Raw genomic sequence first — 21590 nt, forward strand, 5'->3', positions numbered from 1 at the left:
AAAGGCAGGGAGGAGGGGCAGAGAGAGGCAGATGCAGACCCCTCATTGAGCAGGGAGCCTGATGTGGGGCTCCATCCCAGGACCCTGGGATCACGAACTGAGCCGAAGGCAGACACTTAACTGACTGGCTACCTACGTGTCTCCTTCTTATATTCCTTCACACAGATTGTATTCATTCTTGCCTCTCTTCTTAAATTCTACTTATTCCCCATTCCCAGATACCTCTCCCTCCTCAGCATCCATTCACATCTTTCCACTCAAGTATCAAGTCCCGTTTCTTTGATAAACCTTCCACATCTCTACACCTCCACCTATTGGAATCACTCCCTTCAGAAATACAGCACTTCCGGTCCGCTAAGTTAGCACTAACTGCAAATTGTTTCACATTTGAAAATTATGTCTCCTTAATTCAACTGAATAAATGTTTGAATGCCTGTTATTTTGAAAACAATATGCCAGGGAGCAAAATAGAGCAAATCTTCTCTGGGGAAGTAACTGCTGTCTAAAAATACCTTCTGTACCTAACAAACCTGTGTGCCCACAGTAATGTAAAAAGGATTATACTGGGGTGCCAGGGGGGCTCTTGGGTCATGATCTCAGGGTCCAGGGATTGAGCCTGTGCCTGGTTCTCTGCTCAGAGGGAAGTCGGCTTGTCCCTCTTCCCTCTGCCCCTCCCCCTGCTTGTGCACTCTTTCTCTCAAATAAATAGAATCTTTAAAAAGCAAGTATAACCACAGTCGAAGGATGTTTCCTGGTAACAAAAGTTTCTCTGTAAAAGGTATAGATCCCAAAAGGCCCATTCCAAATCCATTTATTTGTAAATACAAAGTGACTCTCTACCAGTGACCAATGTGAACACATGTATGTAAAGTTAAGTTTCACTTTCTTTTCCACGGCAATCGTATACTTTTTCTTAGCATTTCCACACTATTATGTGTTAATAAATGTTCAAAAATGTCAAAAATAAGTACAATCAACATACCCACACCCTTCAATACACACTAATACCCAGGTAATAAACCACAACTGAAATGAGTGTTCATGATCACTAATTAGGGTAGAAAGAGACACCTTCAGTCTGGTGGGTAGCTTTTGCCCATTTTTATACAGAAGTTTACAAACTGAAAATGTATAAGAAAAGCTTTGGAATTACTTTACTGGCCTAATCAGATCCTCTGGTCTTCTCTCCTTCCCATGCCTTCTTCTCTCAGTAGTTATATAACCTATGACACCAAGAGGGGTCTTGGGAAGAAATTTCCTGATTCTGGATCTAGAGGCATCACCCAAACATATTCGAGATACTTAAAGAACAAAGCTCCAATTGCATCACAATCTTTTCAGTAATAGAAGAGACTGAACATCTAGATCAATGATTCAGTTTTTCATGAATAAATTGAGTCCCTGTGCCTAAGGTCTCACTATCTGAAGGCTTAACACCTCTGCAAAGAGATCCCTCACCTCCCAAATCAGGACTCTGCCCAGGTCAAGAGTACACAGCCTAGCCTCTAAAACTACCCAAGTCTTCCATGCTCTGATAGTTTGAAACACAGATTTCTAAGTAAATACAAATATATATCAAATTGGTGGGGGGGAGAATTTCCATCTCAAGTTCAGCTCCTCATCTCCAAATCCAGTCACTATATTAGAGAAGTTCACAATGGTGCCCCTCAGAGTCAATGTGTCTAAAACATGTCTCAGATGGAACTTACAGCTTATTCCTCAAAGTTGCTCTAGTATGAAAAAAGACGTGAGTACTCAGAATGAAGAGAAAAAGGTGTTTTTTTGCTTTACCCTAACAAATTACAAGGTCTTCAGTTAACTGTAAGTATTATAACCATTAACTATGTGTAGGATATTCAGGAACACGCTGAGTCATTAGTAATTCTCAAACCTACTTCATTTTCAAAGTGTCACTTAGTCTTTATAAAATAACAAGAAAAAATATAAGTGAACACCATTTATCCAATACAGACATAAACAGCTACCTTATTTGCTCAACTATGGAAAGTCACCTAGTTGAACAACCATTGAATAGTAAAAACTCCCCAAGTTGGCTCTCGGGTCTTTCAGATCAGATCACATTCTTCTTGTCCCAGGAGACATGCCACAGGAGGGTCTCAACAATAAGGTTCCTACTTTTTTTTAATCAACAAAATAAGCTGCAGAGTTATGGTCAAATTATAAAACAGTTAAAACAGCACAAGCTCTGGAGTCAGACCACCTGGATCTTGAATCTTCTGCTCTGTGACCTTGGACAAGATACTTTGTGTCAGTGTCCCCTTTCTGTAAAATAGGTAGAAAATACTACACCAACATCCAGAGTTGCTGTGAAGATGGGATACAAACTCCATGTACAGAATGCCTGGCAGATAACTTCTGTTCCATAAACGTCAGCTTCATTACAGTTTCCGCACAATGCAAGAGACGAGTAACAGGTGTGTGCCACATGACTGATTTGTCCTTAAGTCTCATTTCCATACTCTCTGGGAATCTCCTTGACCACAGCTAGACTCCAACAGAGAATACTATATAGCCCGTTATCAACAAAAGTATAATTCTATCCCAGCGCCTGAAAATTTGGCACCTACTTGATAAATCCAGCTGCTTCTAGGCTCGGACCTCACCCTGTCTGGCAAGCTTCCCCTAACACAGAGTTCCATTATGCCCCTGTTCCAAACAAAATGAATTTACTAATTGTAAACACAAACCCTCAGAGGCATTGATGGCTCCTACAACCAACTCAAACAGTCTATTTTGTTTATTATAAAATATTTCAGTTATTATAAAAACATGACAATCAAAATCAGTTTTTAACTTCTCATATCTGCTTTTTTCATCCCTGATTGAACATAATTTAAGTTTCCTTCAAAGGGGCTCTAAACACAAGGGTCTAAAAACCTATTAATTCATAATGATATTTAAAAACAAATCATTGCTACCCTTTGGAAGTTACCAGGCCACCAACTCATTATACTGAAAAGGAAAATTAGTAAACAAAAGGTATGATAAAAATGTTTCGAACAATTCTAGCCCAAAGGAGGTAAAAATATACCAGCTTAGAGCAATGGGGTGATTGAAAGATTACCTTTAATAAAGTATGCAGACAGTGCTTACATTTATGTATATATGCATATTTATAAAATTGAAAGTAATTAAAGAACTGGAATTCTCTAGTAATTCCAGACACCAGATGCCGAATATCTGAACAGAAAGTATTTTTATATGAAGTGATAACCTAATAAAAGGCCCTTTCAACATACAGACATACACAACATAAGAAAAGCAAGCATATTTGGAAAAACCATTACCTTAGAAGAAACACAGTAGAAATGAAAGGAAATCAAATAAGAAAAGTAAGAGGAAAAAAGCTAGGTAAATTAAAAGGAAAAGCAAGCAATAAACTCATAATCTGTAATAACTGGGATTCCCGTTTGATATACTACAGTCAGGACTTTTCATGTGTTTTCTAATACAGTAGAATGCTTTACACATTAGCTTCCAGAAGAAATGAAAACAATAAATCGGCGGTACCAAGATATATTCTGTACGATCATCCCAGGGCCTGTCTGTTCTCAATCTAAAAAGTGTGAAATTACACAATTTTAAAGCTGAAAAAAACACTAAGGATTACATAAATCAACACAGTCACTGACAAGCTAAAGAATTTGGACCTGGCACTATCTGACTTGTCCAAGGTCACAAAGAAAGTTAGTGGCAAAGAAAGCAAGAGAAGCCCAAATTCCCAGCCCCATTCTCTATTCATGCCCCTTTATTTACATTAATAGAATCTCATCAATATTGGTCTTTAGCAGAATATCTGGAAACAAAGAAGTCTTTTACACAAGGATCTGTAGTGATCTCTATACTATTCTGTGCAAACTTCTGATACGTAGTAAATCATTTTTAATCACATTTTTACCTGGAACAACTTTAAGTACAGGAGTTTGTAGATTTCTGTTATTGTTTTAAAACTTAAAGTTCTACTATTATTATTTTTTCCCAAGCTCTATCATATCATACCATTTGCTTTACCTTCACTCAGCCAAGAGAGTGAAAACCTTAATAAACCTTTTTTTTTTTTCAAAGATTATTTGTTTATTTGAGAGAGAGAGAGAGAGAGAGAGAGAGAACACATACACACAGAAGGAGAAGGAGAAGCAGACTCCCCTCTGGGCAGGAAGCCTGACCCAGAGCTAGATCCCTGGACCCTGGGATCATGACCTGAGCTGAAGGCAGACGTTCAAGGGACTGAGCCACCCAGGCGCCCCTTTAGAAACCTTTTCATAAAAGGCTACCACAACTTGATAATTAATGAAAATACTTGAAAACAAATTTTAACTAATATTATTCTTGCTAATTCTTTGAATACAGTATTTCTATCACTTAAATTTTAAAAAATGTGAATATGGAAAAAATGATTTAAAAAACACACCAGAGTGTGTGTTACATTTAAGTTAAGTAACCAGATTTGAACTTCCCCAAACAAGCGTGGTTGGTCTCTCAGTTCCTAGTGAATAAGAAAGAAAGAACAAAAAAAGGCACCAATTGTAAAATAAATCTCACTGTATTAGCACTAACTCATGTACTCTATACACAACACAGAAGTTAAAAAAATACAAGTCAATGTCACAAGAGGAATAAATCATTCCCCAATGCATTGAGGGGTCTCATAATTTAGTTCAAAAAGAAAATGTTTCAAAAAATGAAAAAGAGGGGCACCTGGGTGGCTCAGTGGGTTGAGCCGCTGCCTTCGGCTCAGGTCATGATCTCGGGGTCCTGGGATCGAGTCCCTCTCTCTCTCTCTCTCTGCCTCCCTCTCTGCCTACTTGTGATCTCTCTCTGTCAAATAAATAAATAAAATTAAAAAAAAATTTACTAAAAAAAAAAATGAAAAAGAAAAACTTTCTATGTCTCTACCTTTAATTTCAAATATTCAAAGGATTTAAGGAAATTTAGAAGTTTAAAAATATGTCCTTGAAACCATACTAGTACCAATATCTCCTAAATAGCTATTCTGCCTAAAGCACCTTTCCTGCAGTTTGGGGTGGGGGAGAGGGGGAAGGGAAACTGAAGTGCCTAGAACTTTTTGAAAAATATAATTTTACTTTTGTGTGAATGATGCACAAACTGGTGTTTTTGGTCAGGCTTCTAGTGACATAAGCAAAGCTGAAGCAGGCCTTGGAAAACATGAAGAAACTCATCTTACCTCAAGCACTGTAAGGTAAAAACAGATACACACACAGTCAATATGATTAAGCCAAGAGGCTGACTTCTCTATGCTTGCTTCTTTTTGCTGACACCCAGATGTTCAGTTCTAGGACTCCGAGGCCAGGCTGCAATTACTCACTGCCTAGACCTGAAATTCCGGTTCTTTCACATTGTTCTCCACTTCCATCCTTGGCCACCCTGGCCTACCTGGTGTCAGGTTACACTCAGGCAGCATTTATAGCACCTTGCAAAACAGCCAAACAGATCACATACCTAGACCTGTCAATACCTGCGGTCTCAAGATTAACCCTTTTTCTGTATGTGTTCTGCAAATGAGAGAATTTAAAACCAAAAGGAGATATCCAACAGTAATCAGATAGTGTTTTAACCCAGGTCCTAAAAAAAAAAAAAAAATTTAACTCCCTTCCCTTCTCAAAAAAAAAAAAAAAAAAATTAACTCCCTTCCCTTCTCAAAAAAAGTTGAAAGTGATAATTATCAAAATTTTGTCATTAATGGGTGCTTTTTATTATATAGATAAACTGAAGGAACTTTCTTCTCTCCAGCACCCAAAACCTGAACTCTGACAGAAACACACCTGTCCAGGAAACACAAACATGCTCCAATGGGCTTATCAGCAAAGCCAGAAAATCTCTGAAGAATCAACTTGCAGGAAAATTCTGTTTCGTTTCTGGGGTTGTTTATTCCCGTTAATATATTCATCCTCTTAGAAGATGCTACAACAATGGTTCCCCCACCTGAACACACAGCAGGTTTCCATCAGTAACAGTGTTTCACTCTGGTCCAGACTGCAGGAGAAAAGCCAGGGACATTTAGTTTGAAAGTACCCCAGGAGATTTTGCTGCATGCGATGCCTCCCCCCACCTCCAACGCCCACACAACACTCTTCCAGAAGAAACTGTATTGTCATAAGAAGTTTGACTCTTCAGGAGAGACGCACTGTCCCTCCAGTTTACCACCTTTACCCTAGCTTCCCTCCAGGCTTTCTTCATCCAGTCAAAGGAACAGCTTAACACAAATAAAAATATCAGCAACTTATCTCTTTACTCAAAACTACCTCACTACTTATAGGAAGAAGTTCAAACCCATGAACAGGGATTAGTGGGGTTCTTCCTTGTGTTGTGAAAGGCTGGTCAGATTTGTAAAGCAGAATAGCTGAACAGAATAAGGACTGAAAGAGTGAACAAGAATATTCCATGGACCAAGTTTAAGAGAATACCTCTGCCATATTACTACTCTTCACACCCAACTCAGAAAGGGTTATTCCAGGGGCTCCTGGGTGACTCACTCGGTTAAGCAGCTGCCTTTAGCTCAGGTCATGATCGCAGGGTCCTGCGACTGAGCACCATGTCCGGCTCCCTGCTCAGCGGAGAGCCCGTTTCTCCCTCTCCCTCTGCCTACCGCTTGGCCTATTTATGTTCTCTCTATCTCTCTGTCAAATAAATAAACAGTCTTTAAAAAGAAAAAAGAGGTATTCCAGCATTTCTGCATTTGACTGTCTTCATGGTCCCCTGACCTCACCCCAATATTATAGAAGCCAAAATTAGCTCTGTCCCGTCCTCCCATCCCAACCCCGTATGCACTACCCTTTCCCAGGCTTCTCTCTGTGCTCACCGCCATGCTCAATTCAGATCTCTCCATACATTCTTAGATGATCACAATCATTTATACCTGTGGCATTTTCAAAATCACAGTGGGAACAGACTTACAAGTATAAACTCCAGAGAAGTAAAATGTTTTCACCTTTTCCCAAGTTTCCAAGTTTGATGGAGTTTCAGATTCCTTGTACACAAAACTTCTGCTCCCCACATGCGAGAAGACCTCTAATGATCTAATGACCTCCGTGTTTCATGGCATTACCGCTTTTCTTCTTTAAATAATAGGAAACTATCTTAAGAAAGTCTAGATGTAATCGAACAATTCTGGTGTCCCATGTCAAGATCCTTAAAATGGGATTCTTCCCATTTTATCCTCACAGCTATCTGGCAATCACCTCAGATTCTAAATTCAATGGCACCAAAAAACTAGACGCAACAAAACCACAGATGAGAGATAAGAAAGTAGATGGACAGGAGCTTAGTACTGTAACAGACATAAAATAGATATGCAATATTTATAAATTATGCATGTAGCGTTTTATCTTCTTACTGTTAGAAATCTTAGAAGCAAACGTTAAATATTCCTCACAAGAAATATAAAGATTTATAATACAAAATAATTAAATAAATAAAAATACAAAATAATTAAAAGTTTAGGCTCTTCTATATTTCATAATATAATTGCTCACTCAATTTTTAAATCATGTGAATCTGTTTCAGTTAACTGAAGTGCATCAACATCTTACATTAGGTGAGAGGAAATGCTTTGTGATACTTATCTGATGTATATCTAGAGCTAATCAGAAGATCCCACAACATCCATTTCTAAATTTTTTTTTTATTTTCTCTTAAGATTTTTTTAATTTATTTGTCAGAGAGTGAGAGAAAGTACAAGCAGGAGGAGCAGCAGGCAGAGGAGGAAGCAGGCACCCCACTGAGCCAGGACTTGATCCCAGGACTTGATCCCAGGACCCTGGATACATGACCTGAGCCAAAGGAAGCCACTTAACCGACTGAGCAATCCAGACATCCGAACATCCATTCTTTTAAAATATTTTATTTATTTATTTGAGAGAGAGCATAAGCAGGTGGATGGGGGGGCGGTGGAGAGAAGAGAGGAGAGGCACAGGGAGTCTGCTTAGACTCTTCGCTGAGAAGGGAGTCCAATGTGGAACTTGATCCCCCGACCCTGGGATCATGACCTGAGGTGAAAGCACATGTGTAACCAACTTAGCCACCCAGGCACTCCTACAACTTCCATTTTCTAAAGAAACTATGCTTCTATTGATTGTCTTAGTAGTAACACATTGATGAATATTTACTACACTTTCCCAAACTCAGTATTGTGGTAAATACAAAAAGATAACACATGGCCTCGTTCCCATGAAAGATATAACCTAGTTCAGAACACCAAAAAGGTAGTAGGAAATTAAATGCTCATAAATCTGGTCAGTTCAACAGCCATTTCAGAAGAGGGCATGGGCAAACAGATTGAGGAAACACTCATAGACAACAAAGGACCTAAAGTCAATCTGAGAGGAAGGTAGCAGGTCATTGAGAGATTAAGGGAAAAGAATAAAGTATAGCATGTGTGCAAAAGTGCATGTGCACACACGTGAATACTGAGAATCAAAACTCATCAAATTACCAGCTTCACACGAGCTAAGAGGTGTCAATGGGAAATGGTGGAAAATGTGGTTAACTAAGCAAAGCAAAACCAAATTATGGAGACTTGAAAGGCAGGGAGTAGTACTTAGGTTTGATTTGGGAAGAGGTAGAAAGTTCCTGAAGGTTTTCAAATCAAGTTGCAACAACAGAGTGTGGTCCCTATGATTACAAAGCTCAATGCAAGTCACATACGTGGGATCTGGTAACTACCATCCAAAAATGATGAGAACAGCTTAAACAGACATTCCACAACTTGATTGCTACATGGATAGCTTCCAGGCACCAATGTGTACACTGCCCTCCTTAAATTCTTCATTAATTACTTATAATAGAGATTCTCAATGATGGTTTTTAAAATGCCTACAGTGCTATAAAATTGTTTAAAAGGAAATTCACTTAACTAATTTACTTCAAGTTTTTGTTTTCACCTAATTGACTTCAAGCTTTTGTTTTTCCTTAGGTGATAAGAAGAGGGGGGAAAACAAGAAAAAACGATTTTCAAAAAGATATTGACATTAGCACATAACCTTTCTTCAAGTTATTCAACTGAACATCAAAACTGTCCTACATTCATTTGAATAAGAGTGAAACTGAAACACTGGAACTAGATGAATGTACAGATGATTGTATCTTGTCAGTACCATTTAATCATATTTTGAATAGGTGATGCTCATTTAGTTAATCAGTGAAGAAAGGATATTCACGACAGATGCACATTTCTTGGTCACTGAATAGATACTACTATCAGCAACACTTAAGGAAGCTTTACTTCCTTCCAGAGAGATGTCCAGAAGAGCAGTGCTCCTGTGAAAACATGGAGTTGACCAAGGGAGGGTGCATTAATAAAGGTATTTTCTGCTTTATGGGTTTGCCTTACTCTTGGAAAGTTCAAGAATTCAAAGTCACCATCATAGATGAAAAAGGCTCTTACTAGATTTTTTTTGAAAATAGATATTATTTTTAAGTAATCTCTATACCCAATGTGGGGCTCAAACCCATAGCCCCAAGATCAAGAGTCACACACTCCGCTGACTGAGCCAGCCAAGTGTACCTCACTTATTAGACTTTTAAATATGCTTTCCCATAAAGACACATCCAGAAATTGTAAAAGAGCATAGTAAGGTTTATTTACATTATCATTTGTTAGTTATAACTCACACATCTAAATTTTACAATTTATAAAGCAAAACATACATACTACTTTAATTCTTAAACATTTATAACAACCACTAATTTTTTATTTTTTTTAAAGATTTCATCTATTTGAGTGAGTGAGAGAGAAAGAACAGATAAGCAGGAGTGAGGGGCAGAGGGAGAAGGAGAAGCAGACTTCCTACTGAGCGGGGTGCCCGATGCGGGGCTCTGTCCCAAGACCCCAAGATCATGACCTCAGCCAAAGGCAGACACTTAACCAACTGAGCCACCCAGGAACCCCAACCACTGAGGTTTTTAAAAAAACACAAAAAATCATGACACTTATCCTCAAAGAGCTTAAGAAATGATAACAAATTACAAAATAAATATGTGGAAGAAAGTAATCGATCGCTACCATTTGTGTGCCCGGCCCTCTGCTAAATACTTTGCTATCTGTTATTTATTCGTTCCATTAGTGATACCCACCTCACTTTATTTACACAAGGATCCAAGGACTGGGGGAACCAACCACGTAAGGGCAGGGACCTGGTCATGGTCACCACCATACTCCCCTTATCTTACATAGATGGTTCATGATAACTACCTGCCAATGAATGCTCAAGGTGTTCAGAGACTTTGAGCACATGTCTGACTTCAGCTCATGCTTACACCTTTCCATACAATCAGCAAATACCACTAAGTACCTACAATATGCCAAGACCCTCCCCTAGATGCTATAAATGAAGTGGTAAACAAAACAAATAAAATACAAATAAAGTGGTAAACCAAAACATCTGCCTTCGTGAGGCTTCTCATCTAGTTATCTTTTTTTTCTTCCTATTTCACCCATCATCTCACCCATCTCCCCTCTGGTAACCATCAGGTTGTTCTCTATCAAGTCTGTTTTGTAATTTGTCTTTTTTTTTTTCTTTGTTCACTGTTTTGTTTCTTAAATTCCCCATGAGTGAAACATGTGGTATCTGCCTTTCTCTTATTTACTCTGCTTAGATTATCTCTCTAGCTCCATCCATGTCATTGCAAATGGCATGATTTCATTCTTTTTCATGGCTGAGTAGTATTCCATTGTATATATACACCACAACTTCTTTATCCATTCATCTACTGATGAGCACTTGGGCTGCTTCCATAATTTGGTTATTGTAAATAATGCTATAATAAGTATAAGTCTGCCTGTGTCCCTCTGAACAACTCTGAATTAGTGTTTTGTATTTTTTAGGTAAATACTCAGCAATGTGATTACTGAATCATAGTATAGTTCTATTTTTAACGTTTTAAGGAACCTCTTCACTGTCTTCCACAGTGGCTGCAACAGTTTGCATTTCCACCAGTGAGGGTTCCTTTTTCTCTACATCCTCATCGATATTTGTTGCTTCCTGATCTAATCTAATGATCTTAATGAAAACATTGTTTCCCCTCAAAATAGTCTGCATTAAAAATGTGAGGTTGGGATGCCTGGGTGGCTCAGTCAGTTAAGCAGCTGCCTCTGGCTCAGGTCATGATCCTGGGGTCCTGGGATGGAGCCCACATCAGGCTCCCTGCTCAGCGGAGAGCCTGCTTCTCCCTGCCCTCTGTCTGCTGCTCCCCCTACTTGTGCACTTTCTCTCTCTGTCAAATAAATAAATAAAATCTTAAAAATAAATAAAAATGTGAGGTTGTCGGGCAATACAGGTTGTTATCTCACGGCAGGAGTAGAAACTTCTGCCACTCTCCTTCCAAGTCTATCTCCCACTATCTTTCAACCCCTAACAATTAGGCACAGAAAATGTGACCTCTCCTACTCTAAGATAAGAGTTGTGGGAGAAATGCTGCACTTTAAAGACAATCTTTAAGTACACATGAGAGGGAAAAGGAAAACATGGGGTGAGGGTAGAGATGGGGAGAACTACAGCTAAACCTAAAGGCAGGTTTCTTCAGGGCAAAGCTGAGTAACCTAGATGGAGATAACCAGAGAGCTTCTGTTTCACTTTAATTTTTATTTTTACTTTGAATTGAAATTTTTTTTTAAGATTTTATTTATTTGACAGAGACAGAGGGAGAGAGAGAGAGAAAGAGAGCACAAGCAGTGGGAGCTGAGACACAGGGAGAAGGAGACCCTCCTACTGAGCAGAGAGCCTTTGTGGGACTCGATCCCAGAACTCTGGGATCATGACCTGAACTGAAGGCAGACGCCTAACCAACTGAGCGAGCCAGGCGCCCCAACTTTGAATTGAAATTTAACAAGAGAGTTTATTGGGATTTTTAAAAAAAGCATTCTCTTTACAAATATAAACATTTCAAGGAAGAAGAGTAAAGTCTCCCTGTATTGTCTTTTCCTATATACTAGATGGTCTTCCGAAATCCTATCAGTACTAACTATATTTTTTAATTTACTTAACAGGGCTCATAGAGACCTAGGTGCCAGATTCAGGCAGAAGGAAGGACAAGGAAAGCAAAGTGGCTAAGGCGCAGTCTGGCCCCGTGAGCCAGCATAGTCTACCACCTAAGTCAAATGCTAATCACAATAATATACATAACACAGCAGGAGGAGACACAAAGCTCATTCTCCCTTGTTATCCTATAATTATTTACTATGTCCCATCTCTCCAGGTTACAAGCTACTTAAGAACAAAAGACTTAGATAAATTATTTCTATGGTCCTTTATTAAGCTACTTAAGAACAAAAGACTTAGATAAATTATTTCTATGGTCCTTTATTAATATAATTTAAACGCATATTAAAAGTATATTGTGTTACCAGGTGGTGGGTATTGGGAAGGGCACTTATTGCAAGCAGCACTGGGTGTGGTACAAAAAACAATGAATACTGTTACTCTGAAAAGAAATTAAAAAAAAAATGTATATTGTGTTGCAAGTCAAATTAGGCCACAAGATCAAAGGACACTGTCTTTTGTTAATAAAAAATATTTACTTACTGTAATTCTTCATTAAAATGATAAAACATTAGTGTTTTATTATGTCTGCTTTAGTCTTTCACAGAATTTTATGTGATGTTTTCACCTGCCAGAGCCAACTGGTGGTGTTCTGGGCTTTACTATGCTCAAAGCAACATATATACATGTATTTTCTGACTCAAACACAAAGAAACACAAGTGCCACAAACAAATGGGGCAAAACCAGGAAGCCCCACATATAAAAGAACACCCAGCAACCCTATTTTCCGAATGTCTTGTCTAAGTCAGTTTTCTTTTTTTAAGACCTGTTTTAATAAACATAAGAACTACTTCACTTGTTCTTTTGAAACTTCTTAAGAAGTGAAATTCATATAGCTTCATAATTTTTCCTTTAAGCTTTAAAAGCAGATCTGAATCCTTAAATTTGACTTTTTTTATTGGATCATTTAAATTTGATTTTTAAAAATAAGATTGTAACCTACATCCATTTTCAGCTGGGAAAACTGTTAATACATGAATTTTTTAAAAACATTCCTAGAATAGACCAGTCTAAATAAAACCTGCTTGCAAAGAATCTTGTTTTGTTGATAATAGGACTATAATTTATTTACTTTTATTTTATTTTTTATTTTCTGTGTTGACACTGAAAGACAGTACTTTAGAAGCGCAATTTCACTGAGGTACATAAGACTTAGGAATAAAACCAGAAAATACAGGAAGAAGCAAGAAGCAGTAAAGGGAATTATTCCTTTTATTCAGTGGAGAAATCAGAAAAACTGTAATGGAGAGCTAGACACTTTCTCCAGATTAATCTGAAGACAAAAGAAAAAGATTTTTGATGTACAGCAATCAATACTAAGGTATTCTCAGCCGTATTTTTTAGTGAGCCAATAATCACCACTTCCACTTATGCTGAAAACACTAATAATCTCATTAAGACACTTCATTTCTATAAACAGCAAAAACAAAGAGGGGGAAGGAAGAAGCAGGAAAGAAATCTTATAATGAAACTGTTTCTTACAAATAAACCATAAAGGAATATTATAGAAAAGAATCATACTATAGTTCTTTAATCAGCTTTTTTGTTTCTAGAACGAAGAAAAGAAATATCAATCATGTATTTATTCCTCTAAGAAATATTTATAAAATCTATTACATGCTAGGTACTAGGTACCTAAAATAAAGAAGTATAATAAAGAAATAAAAATAAAGAAGTAGTTTACTGCCTTAAGCAAGAAAAAAGTAGGTAAACAGATAACCAAAGAACAATGTAAATAATTAAATCAACCAAGTGCTAAAGGAATACTGAGAAAGAGTTAAATACCTGTGAGAACCTGAGAAACTTCACAGGGAAGTGACATGTGGGCCATGTCTTTAGGCGTAAGTAGCATTTCTTTTTTTCAAAACAGAGATAACATGAGGGAGGTGGTGGGGATGGCGGCAAGGGGCGGGGGCGGGGCTTGGGGGGGTGATATTCCAGGTAGAACAGGCAAAGGTAAATTTGAAAGTCTGAATTACTGAATAATATGAATAATAAGTGTAATAGGAATTTAATAAAAACAAACTTTTTCCTAAAAGGACACAGGACCTACTAATATCAGAAAGCACACTTTCAAATCCTAGTTCTTCCATCTACTATATTTTGAGTAAGTCAAGCTCTCTGACCTTCCTTTTGTCATCTTAAAGTTGTACAATAAAATGCTTTAAATCTGGATATGCCAAAATACAAAAATAAAATTATGCTTAAATACTAAAATTTCAAGATCAAAATAATAGTTTGTCACTTCATATTGAATATATATCTTACATACAAATCTGAAAGCCAATCCTTTATGACCTGTATAAATTTCACAAAACACATGTTTAATTATATAAAAGTTATATTTTCTATATCAAACATGTAACTGTATTCCATACAATCCATATAATACAAAACAAGTCTACAACTTAGAATCAACGAGTGACAGAAGTTCAATGAAACAAGCTTTATATTTAACGGGTCTCCCTAATGGGAAATTAAAGCAGCAATTGTACATCTGTGTCTCTGTTCCTCTCATCGTGGTTTAACTGACAGGAAGCAGAGAACAAGATATGGCATACAAACATCAAGTACTTCCTGCCTTCTCTGCTACATCTTTATGTCTTGTTTTATAAATAGTCCAATAGTTTACGTGAAACTGTATGAAAGTACGGTCAACTATAAAATAGGAATGGTGAAGAGTGTTTATGAAAACAGAGCAAATAAAAAGGTATTCTGAGGCTGGGATCTAAGTTCATTATGCACACAAAAACTCATTATTACAGTTTTCTGAAAAAGTATCCTTAAGAGTAAATGTCTTACAAATTAAGACTTGAAAAACCACAATGACTTTGTAAAAAAATCAAGTGTCTGAACAATAGAATAAGCCCTCAAACTGGTTAGAGAAGTAACACTTGACTACCTAGGTAAGTAAGAGATAAGTACCACCTTAAAAAAAAAAAAAAAATTAACCTTCCAGCAATTGACTCAAAGCAGGGCAGATAACTACTTGCCTCTTTGATTTTTGGTCACCATGGCTTCTTGTCAGTACTCTTCCCAGATTATAATTTAGGTTCCCCTTCAAACCAAACTATTTCTACCCCCTTGCTCAGTTCCCTATGTATCCCAAACTTGGCTAACATTATTTACTCATTTATGCTCAATTTGTGAATACACACAAATTAAATAAAAATCTGTTCTCAGGAGGTAAATTCTTACTGCTCTAAGTCATTTTAAGCAAACTTGCAATTACTTACAACTAAAGCAGAAGTGCTTACTTTTCATTATGCCTAGCTGCCTTCCAAACTAGTAATTCTTTTATTTTTTTGTTTAAAGAGAGAGATTTTATTTATTTATTTGACAGACAGATCACAAGTAGGCAGAGAGGCAGGCAGAGAGGGAGAGAGAAGCAGGCTCCCTGCTGAGCAGAGAGCCTGATATGGGGGCTCTATCCAGGAACCTGAGATCAAAACCCGAGTCAAAGGCAGAGGCTTAACCCACTGAGCAACCCAGGCGCCCTGAAACTAGTAATTCTTAAGAATCAGCTCAATTCATCATTCAAATGCCTCATATTCTATAAAATCTTGGATGCGATGCAAGCATCTTCTCCATTCATCTTGGTCAATTCTTACCTACGCTATAAGCTACCACAACTACAATTTCACCAGAATTCAGTGTCATTCCTCTCTAGATCATGTTCAGAATGACTCAGTATTTTATTATACATAAGCCCATATAGAGCTTCCTGTGACCTCTTTTCTAAACAGAACTTTGTATGCATTTAATAGTCAACTTGAAGCAGGGCACCATGCACCTAAAGTAAGTAACTCTGCTTCAATGAGTGGCAAGGAAAACGATTTCTTTCTCACCCGGTATTTTTCAGTGGAAGAATCTAGTTCATTCTTTTCAAGAGTCTAAGAGTCATTAGTGTCTTCCTAGCATGTCTTTGGTACACTGCTGCTCTTGTAAAAGTATTACCTCAATTGTCCCCAATATCTAGGAATAAATGATCCCTGAATCCCAAGGGAAGTATCTATTTCCTTACACGTTAGTTCCTTTCGCCTCTGATGTTTGGTCAATCACCCTAAGTATGGTGGAAAGTCTCACAGCATCCAAGAACCTAGTGTCCACCCCTTCTCAAAAATCAAATATGCTACGATGGTGTGCAGCTGTTTGTTTCTACCAAGGGCAGGTGCACATTACACCTTCCTTTCAGTTTATTCCTAAGACTAAAAGGTTGTGAATTATCCTTTAAAAACATATAAATCTGTCTCTGATCCATAGATCAAAAGATCAAATAGAACATCCAGTTTAGAAAGTTCTTATCATTAAACATTTTCAATAAGATCATTTACAAAATAAATCATGTTTTTAAATGCAAATTATTTCAAACTGTCTCTCAGATTGTTTATTTTTTTTCAGTGTCCCAAGATTCACTGTTTAAGCACCACACCCAGCGCTCCATGTAATACATGCCCTCCTTAATACCCACCACCAGACTCACCCTTATTATTGTTATTTTTTTAAATCTTATTTACTTGAGAGAGAGAGAGAGTGACAAGAGAGCATGAGAGAGGAGAGGTCAGAGGGAGAAGCAGACTCCCCGCTGGGCAGGGAGCGGGATGTGGGACTCGGTTCCTGGGACTCCAGGATCATGACCTGAGCCGAAGGCAGTCGCTTAACCAACTGAGCCACCCAGGCTCCCCTGACAGTCAAAACAAAACACACATGACTTTGGGGTGCCTAAATGGCTCAGTTGGTTAAGCATCATACTCTTGATTTTGGCTCAGTTCATGATCTCAGAGTTGTGAGATGGAGCTCATGTAAGTCTCCACACTCAGTGGGGAGACCTGCTTGAAATTCTCTCTCCCTCTACCCCTCCCTCCCTCCCTCGAATAAATTTTTTTGAAAAGTAAAATAAAGGCTTAAAAAAACCCACACATAACATTAATTCTAATTAATTAGTCTAATTTAAATCTAAAACCTTCACATTATTTTTACTTAGGCTCTAATACATAAGAATGTGTTTTGTCTGGTATATATTTTTTTTAATTTTTAATTTTTTTAAGATTTTATTTATTTATTTGACAGACAGAGATCACAAGTAGGCAGAGAGGCAGGCAGAGAGAGAGAAGAGGAAGCAGGCTCCCTGCAGAGCAGAGATCCCAATGCAGGGCTTGATCCCAAGACTCTGGAATCATGACCCAAGTTGAAGGCAAAGGCTTTAACCCACTAAGCCACCCAGGCGCCCCTTGTCTGGTATATTTTAAAATTTATATAAATAGTATCATACTATATATATTCTCCCAGCACACCTTAACAAGACACAAAATTTTGAATAAACACAAAGATTATCTGAAAAGAAATTTTAAACATTAAACATTCTCTAGAACTCAGCGCTTAGAAAAATATTATCACTGAAAATAAGTCATGGTTATTACACTTCCATTATGACAAAGAAACATATCTAAGATCTAGAAAGCAGCCCATCTTCAATGATGCCTCTCATGAAAAGTGTTCTGACTTTCCGCAGAACATGGATGGTTCCCCTTAAGAACAAACACCATGTGTGGAAATCTTAAGCCTGGAGGTCTAACCCTAATGGTCTTTTTCTGACTTGCCTAAAAGGTGTGGGCTACACTGACACACGGGACACAGTGATGGTTCAATCAGCAAGATGTTCTAAACTACAGTGAGAAAAACTCTGGCTGTGCTTGTTATAGAAACTTCTTTAATTCACTCGGAAGCTAAGTAATCTAAAGCAACTCAAAGTTCTCCCAATTAAGAGCAACACAGTAAGAAAATGTAAATCAAATCAGAAAATGCCAAATGAGGAAGTGACTCTATAAGGAAGAAGTGAATTTGAAAGCGTATTGCACCTATTTCTATAAAGCATTTAAAAATGATTGATACCACTGCCAATTCCTTTTACACTGAAGATTAAACTCAAAGTCACTACACAGAAATCCCTCAGACTGGAAGGGAAGACAGCAACTGCCTCCTTTGCCTTTTAATCTCTTTCTCTTTCTGTAATTACAAAATCACCAACTAAATGGAAATGTTGAGGGTCAGAATCAACACATAAACTCGAGAAATGCTGATTTCCTCATTACAGAGGCACCCAGTGTAGAAAAATACTGTATAATAAGCTCACATTTAACACAGACTTTCACAAATTTATATTCCTATCATATAATTGTGGAGAAGTATGATCCCTTATTTAGCCAAGCCCCATTTCTGGACATTTGGACTATTTCTAAGGTTGCCAAATTACAGCGATCCTCAAAATGTAATCCTCAGACCCACAGAGGATCCAGAACCCCTTGCATCAGAGAGTTCATGAGGTCAAAACTATTTTCATAGTAATACTAGGGTACTATCTACCTTTGCTTACCATGTTCACATTTACACTAAGAGTGCAAAAGCAAAGGCGGGCAGGCATAAATGTTAGCCTTAGCATGAAACAGGCTGTATCACCAAACCATACTAGTCACTGTATTCTTTTTACCACAAGGCACTCATATTTAAAAGAAGGCAGTTTCATTTAAGAACGTCCTTGATGGGGACGCGTGAGTGGCTCAGCTGGTTAAACAACTGTCTTCAGCTCAGGCCCTGGTCCTGGAGTCCCCGGAAGGAGTTCCGCATCAGGCTCCCAGCTCCACAGGGAGTCTGCTTCTCCCTTTGACCTTCTCCCCTCTCATGCTCTCTCTCAGTGTCTCTCTCTCTCAAATACATACATAAAATCTTAAAAAAAAAAAAAAAAGAAAAGAAAAAAAGAACATCCTTGATGAAGGGGTACCTGGGTGGTTCAGTTGGTTAAGCAACTGCCTTCAGCTCAGGTCATGATCCTGGAGTCCTGGGATCAAGGTCTGCATCAGGCTCCCTTGCTCAGTGGGAAATCTGCTTCTCCCTCTGACCCTACCTTGTCTCATGCTGTCTCTCTCATTCTTTCTTTCAAATAAATAAATAAAATCTTAAAAAAAAAAAAAAAAAGTGGGGGAGGGGGTGCCTGGGTGGCTCAGTGGGTTAAGCTGCTGCCTTCTGCTCAAGTCATGATCTCAGGGTCCTGGGATCGAGTCCCATATCGGGCTCTCTACTCAGAAGGGGGCCTGCTTCCCTTCCTCTCTCTGCCTGCCTCTCTGCCTACTTGTGACCTCTGTCAAATAAATAAATAAAATCTTTAAAAAAAAAAAAAGAATATTCCTGATGAAGAGCAAAACGATTTCTTTTCTTAAATTTCAACCATTAAATACATGCCTTTTTAGCACTGTGAGTGATAAAATAAGAAGTACACATTCTAAAACAGAATGGTTATCTTGACCAAAAGCACCAATTATTTGTTTTGCTTTTTTGTCTTTTGTTTTTAAAGTAGACTCCATGCCCAATGTGGTGCCGGGGACTTGAACTCATGACCCTGCCGAGAGTCGCACGCTCTACCGATTGAGCCAGCCAGACTCTCCACTAATTACTTTAATTGTGAGCTAAACTAGCTGCTTTTTTCATGGAACACCATTTTTACTTCAAAGAACTACTTATTATTCATAACTGGGTATCTGGTATACAAGTTCCCAAAAATGAATAAAGTGACCCTGTTACTTCGGGAAAACAACTAACAGCAATTGTCACCAATAATAAATGCGAGCTTTCAACTGAAAATCAAAATTTTAGAAAATTTATGTACACTACTTTGGGCTTATTAGCTTTCTAATACTTAAAAGACTTTTTGATAAGACTAGTATAATATTTAAAAATGTGATTTTTAAAAATATCAGGTCAACACATCTGGAATATTCAGATGATCAATAAATAATGTTAAAGAATATTATCTCAGGAAAACATTAATTCATCAAAGTGCAAGACAGACAAATGGATTTTGTCTGTCAAAAGTTCACCGATAGGATTTCCGACTCCCTTTTGCACTAAGCATTAAGAAATTAGCATTCGTTAAGTTTTGGTGTAGTATCAAAGTAAAAGCCTCTACCTGAAGTGGCTATTAAAATATATCTCCTTACCTGGCGTTTCACACACCTGTACCCCTGGGGACAAAAATACATTATATGTTTATTAAATATTTAAAAATTAATAAAAAGAAAAAAGAAAAAGAATACATCTCCTTTGGGGGGGTGGGAGGTTGGGTCAGCCTGGTGGTGGGTATTATGGAGGGCACATATTGCATGGAACACTGGGTGTTGTACATAAACAATGAATTTTGTTACACGGAAAAGAAATTTTAAAAATAAATAAAAATTAAAAAGAAAAAAATACATCCCTTTTTCCAACTAGAAATCTGTATTAGGCCAAATTTTCTTTACATTCTTCAACAAAAGCAAAATACTGCAACAGAAGCAGATATGAAAATCTAGCTATCTTCTGTTAAGCCAAAGATTAAATAAAGATTTGCACTCCTTTCAACACAGTTTTTGTTTTTGAAAAAACACATGTCAGGGCGCCTGGGTGGCTCAGTGGGTTAAAACCTCTTCCTTCAGCTCAGGTCATAATCCCAGGGTACTGGGATTGAGCCCCGAATCAGGCTCTCTACTCAGTGGAGAGCCTGCTTCCCCCTCTCTGTCCGCCTGCCTCTCTGCCTACTTGCGATCTGTCAAATAAATAAAATCTTTAAAAAAAAAGAAAACACACTTGTCTTTTATAAAAATAACTAAGTTAACATGTAATGAGTTTATTATTTTTCAGGATATTCATGTATCAATATTTTTAAGTTTTGTTTTAATTTCTAATATTAGTAAATACTGATAAAGGTAACTCACATGAATAAAAGCTCTTTGGGATCCTCAGTAATTTTTAAGAGTATAAAGAAAACAAAGTTTGAGGAGACAGGGCATAAAATTTATAATCTGCTGTGCTATTAAAAACCAGTGGTTCAAGTATTTTCAAAGTTTCATCTCTGTTCCCATCCTTAAGTTTTCTTTGAGAAAGAGTCCTACAACTGAGATTGTTATGTCAAAAGACAGGTACATTTTCAAAGCATTTAATGTAAGTCAATTGATCTCCAGAAGCCTTTTTGATTAATACTGCTATCAAAAGACTATATGCAGATACATTTAATGGTGTTCTCACCATCCCATAGTACTTTGATTTTTGTCAATATGATGGGCAAAAGTAATTTTATTTAATTTGTATTCCTTTACTAGCAACTTTAATATTTTAACATTAAATATAATTTAAACATAAGTATATTAACTATATATTACATATTTAATAATCGCTGTAATTAATAATTTACAATGTATTAAATATAAATAATACTCTCCCCAACTTTTTTTGTAAAGATTTTATTTATTTATTTGAGAGAGAGGGAGAGAGAGCGCACGCGTGCATGAGAGAGGATAGGGTCAGAGGGAGAAGCAGACTCCCTATTGAGCAGGGAGCCCATCATGGGACTCCATCCTGGGACTCCAGGATCATGACCTGAGCCAAAGGCAGTCACTTAGCTAACTGAGCCACCCAGGTGCCTGTCCCCAGCTTTTAAAAAAGATTTTATTTATTTATTTTAGAGAGAAAGAGGGAGAGCAGGA

At 37.5% G+C, this 21590-nt stretch overlaps 1 protein-coding gene across 7 annotated transcripts in view; it reads right to left on the minus strand.

The window, feature by feature from the left end:
- ELF1 (E74 like ETS transcription factor 1) overlaps positions 1-21590 on the minus strand; it is a 106471-nt gene that overhangs the window by 48524 nt on the left and 36357 nt on the right. The window lies entirely within an intron of this gene.

The sequence above is a fragment of the Mustela putorius genome, unplaced genomic scaffold (genome assembly GCF_011764305.1).
Source record: "Mustela putorius furo isolate JIRA1106 unplaced genomic scaffold, ASM1176430v1.1 tig00000179_pilon_pilon_pilon, whole genome shotgun sequence".
NCBI lineage: Eukaryota > Metazoa > Chordata > Mammalia > Carnivora > Mustelidae > Mustela > Mustela putorius.